This window comes from Vipera berus (assembly GCF_964194415.1).
Source record: "Vipera berus genome assembly, chromosome: Z".
In the NCBI taxonomy this organism is placed as follows: domain Eukaryota; kingdom Metazoa; phylum Chordata; class Lepidosauria; order Squamata; family Viperidae; genus Vipera; species Vipera berus.
In genome coordinates, this window is record NC_138205.1 from 21,008,152 (window position 1) to 21,014,737 (window position 6,586).

Sequence of the window (6,586 nt, forward strand, 5' to 3'; positions counted from 1 at the left end):
CTCAGTTTTGTGGGCTGGAGGAGGGATCTGTGGCAGAATCCTAAGTTCCTGTGTAGAGGAGTCCTTTAAGATGCAGATTCCCAAGATCCTGCGTAGAAGTGTCCCTAGGGAAGTGATTTAAAAAACCCTCAAGAATCAGAGCCATGTGATTGAAGTCCCACCCTTTTGGGATGGAGTTTCGACCACAAGGTTGTAGCTGCCATTTGGACTCCTTTGACCTGTCCTGTAAGTCAACTTTTTCCTTTGACTTGAGAGATTATCTATTTAATAAGCAAGGGCATTGTGATTTCACAGAGGATTGTGCATTATATATTTCTGGAAGCAGCTCTATTATTTCACATATTCTATAGCTAAGCTGAGTGACTGGGTGCAAAAATAATTCCTAGGCTTAAATTCTCATCAGTGGTGGAAGAATCACAGAGTCCCTCCATGCAAGATAAATCACTGTTCATAGAAGATTGAGCTGGTTTCCTGCTGAAATGATGGAGGCAGTATTTGTCTGAAATGCAGGATAAATACATGATTACATGAATGTAATGCGATGCAAAAGCACAGACTTTGTGCAAAAACCCTCACTTGTGCAGGAGATCCAAGTATGAATGTGTCATTCAGCCATGGACAGAAAAAGGGCCACTAAATTAATAACATTAAGAAAACCAAGATCATGGCATCCAGCCCTCTCAATTCCTGGCAAATAGATGGGGAAGAAATGGAGGTAGTGACAGATTTTGTATTCCTGGGCTCCAAGATCACTGCAGATGAGAGCTGCAGCCAAGAAATTAAAAGATGCTCCTTGGGAGGAAAGCCATGGCAAATCTAGACAGCACACTAATAAGCAGAGATATGACCCTGCCAACAAAAGTGCGTATAGTCAAGGCCATGGTTTTCCCAGTTGCGATCTATGCCTGTGAAAGTTGGACCATAAGAAAGGCTGAGCGCCAAAGAATTGAGGTCTTTGAATTATGGTGCTGGAGAAGACTCCTGCGAGTCCCTTGGACTGCAAGGCGATCAAACCGGTCAGTCCTAGAGGAGATCAACCCTGACTGCTCTTTAGAAGGCCAGATTCTGAAGCTGAAACTCAAAATACTTTGGCCACCTAATGAGAAGGAAGGACTCACTGGAGAAGAGCCTAATGCTGGGAAAGGTTGAGGGCAAGAGAAGAAGGGAAGAACAGAGAATGAGGTGGCTGGGTGGAGTCACTGAAGCAGCAGGCGTGAGCTTAAATGGACTCCAGAAGATGGTAGAGGACAGGAAGGCCTGGAGGAACGTTGTCCATGGGATCACGAAGGGTCAGATACGACTTCGCAGCTAACAACAACAAATAATTAATAGGATTATGCACCTTTTTTATTCAGACAAAGGTTAGGTTCTTTTGTCAAAGCAGCCTTGTTTCTTACAGTGATGAGTTTCTGACTATGTCCTAGGCTGCAGTTTTTCCCAGCAGTGGTTGTAATACCAGATTCTTATGCAGGTAGTCCTCGCTTACCAATCACATGTTGAGCAACCAACATTGCAATGGTGCTGAAAGAATGCTACTTAGGACCAGTCCTCAGAGTTCTGGTCCCTTGCTGCAACCTCACCGTTCTGTGATTTGCTATTGGAGTGCTTAACAACTGGCTTGCACTTACAACAGTTGCAGTGTCTTGTGGTCAGGTGATTGCCATGTGTGACCTTTCCCCTCAGCTTCCCACAAGCAAAGTCAACCTTGAAGTCAGCAGGGCAGGTTGCAAATCACTCTGCTAAGTCTCCCTGGCCTGCCTGCTTTTGCACCTCATGGCAGCATCCATCCTTTGGCTTTCCTGTGCTTATGTGCAGCCGACATCAGGCCTCCCAAGCACTGCCCTGACTTCCCCCAACTCACACGCGGCCTTCACCAGTCCTTCCAGTGCCTCCCCTGGCCTCCCTCATTCCTATGCTCCTTACCTAGGACTCCTGCCACTTCCCACTTAACAACCAACACTTCTTGGGCTTACAATGACCATCAGGAGTGCCAGGATTGTTGTCGCTAAGGGATGCAGTTATGTGACAATGCATCTCACAGTTGCATTGCTTAGCAATGGCAATCCTGGCTCAACTTCCATGTAGCCCAGGGATGACCTGTGGTTGTATCTCATCCCTTTTGAGATACAGAACATCTCTACTATAGAGTTCTTTCATATAGTGGATCATAACTAAGCAACTGCACTCAGTGATGCAACTAAGGTGGATCCCAGTACCAAAATCCATGGCTCTGAATGGTCTACACAGAGTATCGGCAGCAAACAAGCTGAGTATCCATTCCTATTCTGAACTGAGAATGCCAGCAATACTCTTTAAAAAAAACTATTGTAAATATATATCTTTGCACTGTACATCTGTACACTGTATGAACCAGAGAGGGCTCAGAAAATATCTACGGACTTCTCACATCCTGGACATAAAATGTTTCAACTTCTCCCCTCTGCATGCCACCGTAGGGCATTGCATTCCAAAACAATTAGACACAAAGATAGTTTTTTTCTGCCATTACTCTGCTAAACACTTAATTCCCCCAGCACTGTCTTAGGGCTATAGTAGGGCTGTACTGATATTATCCTTCTCATTTTCTCATCTTTACTACTACCTTTTCCTATTGGTATCTATGATTTATCACTTGTTATAACTTATAATTAATGATGGTAACTATGATACACAATCTATGACCTATCACTTTGTTGTTTGTATGTACAGTGAGAGCTTATACACCGGAGACAAATTCCTTGTGTGTCCAATCTCACTTAACCAATAAAAAATGTATTCTATTCTATTATTCTATTCTATTCTATTCTATTCTATTCTATTCTATTCTATTCTATTCTATTCTATTCCATTCCATTCCATTCCATTCCATTCCATTCCATTCCATTCCATTCCATTCCATTCTTATTCTTATTCTTATTCTTATTCTTATTCTTATACTTATTCTTATTCTTATTCTTATTCTTACTATTCTGTTCTATTCTATAGTGGCGAGTAGCTGGCTGGACATAACTTAGTTGCTTCTGCTATTATTTTTTACTTCCCAATTAGATTATATTATTCCTCAGCTGAATGGAGTTTATCTCCAAGAATTACAAACTGGAATTTTAGGCTTCATTATTAGCTTTTTAATAAAGCTGATATTTGTATAATAAACAACTCAAGGCAGTGAATATATCTAATTCTCCTTTCTATCCCCATTTTCCCCACAGTAACAACCCTGTGATGTGAGTTGGGTTGAGATAGAGCAGACATGTCAAACACAAGGCCCGGGGGCTGGATTCGGCCCGCGAAGTGGTTTCATGTGGCCCGCGAAGCCATCCTGGAAACAGTGAGGGAACGGCCCCCACTGCCTTGGCCCTGGCCCAGAGACCCTCCTTCTACCAGAGACCCCCAGATCTGTCCCACTCCTGCCCAGGCCCCCATAGGCACCCTTGATGCGAACAATGTAGAGCTGGCCATGCCCACCCAGTAGGCCATATGCACTCTAGCCACGCCCACCCAGTAGGCCACGCCCACCCTGGCCATACCCACCCGGCCCCTTGAGGGCAACCGCAATGCTGATGCGGCCCTCAATGAAATTGAGTTTGACACCCCTGAGATAGAGAGATTGGTCCAAGATCACCCAGATGTTTTTCAAACCTAAGGAGAGACAAAGAACACACACTCTCCCATTTTCTAGCCTACTGCCTAGACCAAATGGGCTCTCCAAAGCCTTTTCTTTTTATGTCCAAAGACCAGTGCTTTTTTTGTAAAAGAAAAAGGTGCTGGAACTCACACATGTCATACAACCCACCTTGCCTACCCTACAAGGCTCCATCCAAAAAAGGTGCCGGAACTCCATTCTGAGCGTTCTATGACAAAAAAAGTCCTGCTAAAGACTAGCCTGTTCATGAACTAAACAACAGGGAGTGTATTTTGGAGTCCTGGAGTGTTGGCAAGAAATGAGCTTGGATGGGAAAAGGGAAGATGCAACATATTTTAAGGGTATTCTCTCTTTTCCTGCATCTGATCAATGTCTTTTATTGTTGTCTTCTGATGAGATGTGTGTGTGTGTGCATGTATAAAAGGTAAAGGTTCCCTCTCACATGCTAGTTGTTTCCAACTCTAGGGGCTGGTGCTCATCTCCGTTTCAAGGCTGAAGAGCCAGCGCTTGTCCAAGGACGTCTCCGTGGTCATGTGGCCGGCATGACTAGATGCCAAAGGCGCACAGAACGCTGTTACCTTTAAACAAATGTGTCATATTTATACACATTTCAGGTAATTCCCTAACTCATGAGTAAGACACTCATTGGATTTAAATATCACACTAAGATTATGAGCCATGGTGCCACAGTGTTAGAATGCAGTAAGGTAAAGGTAAAGGTTCCCCCGCACATGCATGCTAGTTGTTTCCAACTCTAGGGGCTGGTGCTCATCTCCGTTTCAAGGCTGAAGAGCCAGCGCTTGTCCGAGGACGTCTCCGTGGTCATGTGGCCGGCATGACTAGACGCCAAAGGCGCACGGAACGCTGTTACCTTCCCACCGTAGTGGTCCCTATTTTTCTACTTGCATTTTTACGTGCTTTCGAACTGCTAGGTTGGCAGAAGCTGGGACAAGTAACAGGCGCTCACTCTGTTATGCGGCACTCGGGATTCGACCTGCCAAACTGCCGACCTTCTGATCGACAAGCTCAGTGTCCTAACCCACTGAGCCACCACGTCCCTTCATATATATATATATATATATATATATATATATATATATATATATATATATATATATATATATATATATATATATATATATATATATATATATATGTATATATATAATGTGTGTGTGTGTGTGTGTGTACATACAAATCATTTGTTTCTGTATGCCATGTTAACACTTCACACACACACACACACACACACACCCTTAATAAACACGTTCTTGTGATCTAGACTAGCAGGAGGTGGAGGGCACAAAAAATCCACTTTGCAAAATTAAGGTCTCTCTCCCAAATTCAGGGATCAAATTCTTATCATTTCAAATCCCACTTGTCTACCTGAGATTTAAAAGGGACACTTGGCCCTTTTAACCCAAGGCTATTTACCAGACCAAAAAGGTGGCAGGTCAAGCCTTATAAAACTTGAGTCCAAGCTACAGGACATCTGAGCCAGGCTGTGTGGAGGTTGATAAACTTGCATAATAATGTTCATTGGCAAGGTCTCCTTTGTCAGAGCTTACCACTGGACTTTGATTTCGTTTGGACTATGGCACAGGCAGGGCACTGGCTGGCATGAAAATACTGGGGCAGCAGTAAATGGGCCAAAAGGAGACAGGACAGTTGCTGCAAAAAGCTGCTTGAAAGAGCGGGACAGAAAAAAGGGAAGTCTCCAGCATGGAAGATCTATAAGGAGCAAATTGTTCACCTCTTCTCTTCAAAACCAGAATGCTTTATGTTCCTGAATCTAAACAACAGCAGCTTCACTGGGGCATCCTACAGTTCTTTATAAAGCCAAGCTATAAAATGCACGGATGCGGTGGCTCAGTGGGTTAGGACGCTGAGCTTGTTGATCAGAAGGTCGGCAGTTTGGCGGGTCGAATCCCGAGTGCTGAGTAACAGAGTGAGCGTCTGTTACTTGTCCCAGCTTCTGCCAACCTAGCAGTTTGAAAGCACATAAAAATGCTAGTAGAAAAATAGGGACCACCACGGTGGGAAGGTAACAGCACTCTGTGCGCCTTTGGCGTCTAGTCATGCCGACTTGCACGCATGTGCGGGGGAACCTTTACCTTTACCTTATAAAATGCAACAATTTTAAAGTATTCAACTTCTGCCTCAGTTAAGAAATGATAAACTTTGAATCTGATTTTTATACAGCCTCCTTTTTATTGCCACTGTTTATCTCTGCTGGGTTTGGGGGCTCTCTCGTTTGCTCTGCCAGTCGTTTTTTCCTCCAAAATCATGTTTAAATGGGACCACTGCCACCCTTGTTTAATACTTCCTCCCCCCACCATTGCTTAACCAGCTTGCCAAACTATTTTGCTGTGCAACTCAACTGAGAATGAAGTGGCACAGTGAACGTGGCCGTAAGTTGCCTAATACTTGCACCGCGCAAAGCACACCAGCAGATATCAAATAGTCACTTCTTCTCGCTTCTGTTGTGTGAATGGCGTTCCCCAATAGCTCTTGAACTCGAGATCTGTAGCTAGAGATGCAGTGGGTGGGATGGATTCTCTCCTCTCTTTTCTGAATTCCAACTCAATTTTAAGATTAGAAATCTAGATAAACCCATTCTTAAGAGATTGCCTGCCTGGTTATGAGCCTTTGAATGGTGCAATGAACGTAATATAAATAGTCCTCATCTTACAACCACAATAGCGACTGGAAAAATTGGTCATTAAGCAATGTGGCTGTTCAATGAGACATCATATGACTGCCCCCGATTTTAAGGCCTTTTCTGTTGTGGCCGTTAAGCAAGATATCACAATTGCAGTCATTAAGCAAATCGCCCACAATTGTCAAACGAGACTTCGCGTGACTATGACCCATGACCTCCTGTCAGCTTTCCCATTGACTTTGCTTGTCAGAAGCCAGCTGGGAAGATTGAAAATGGCAATC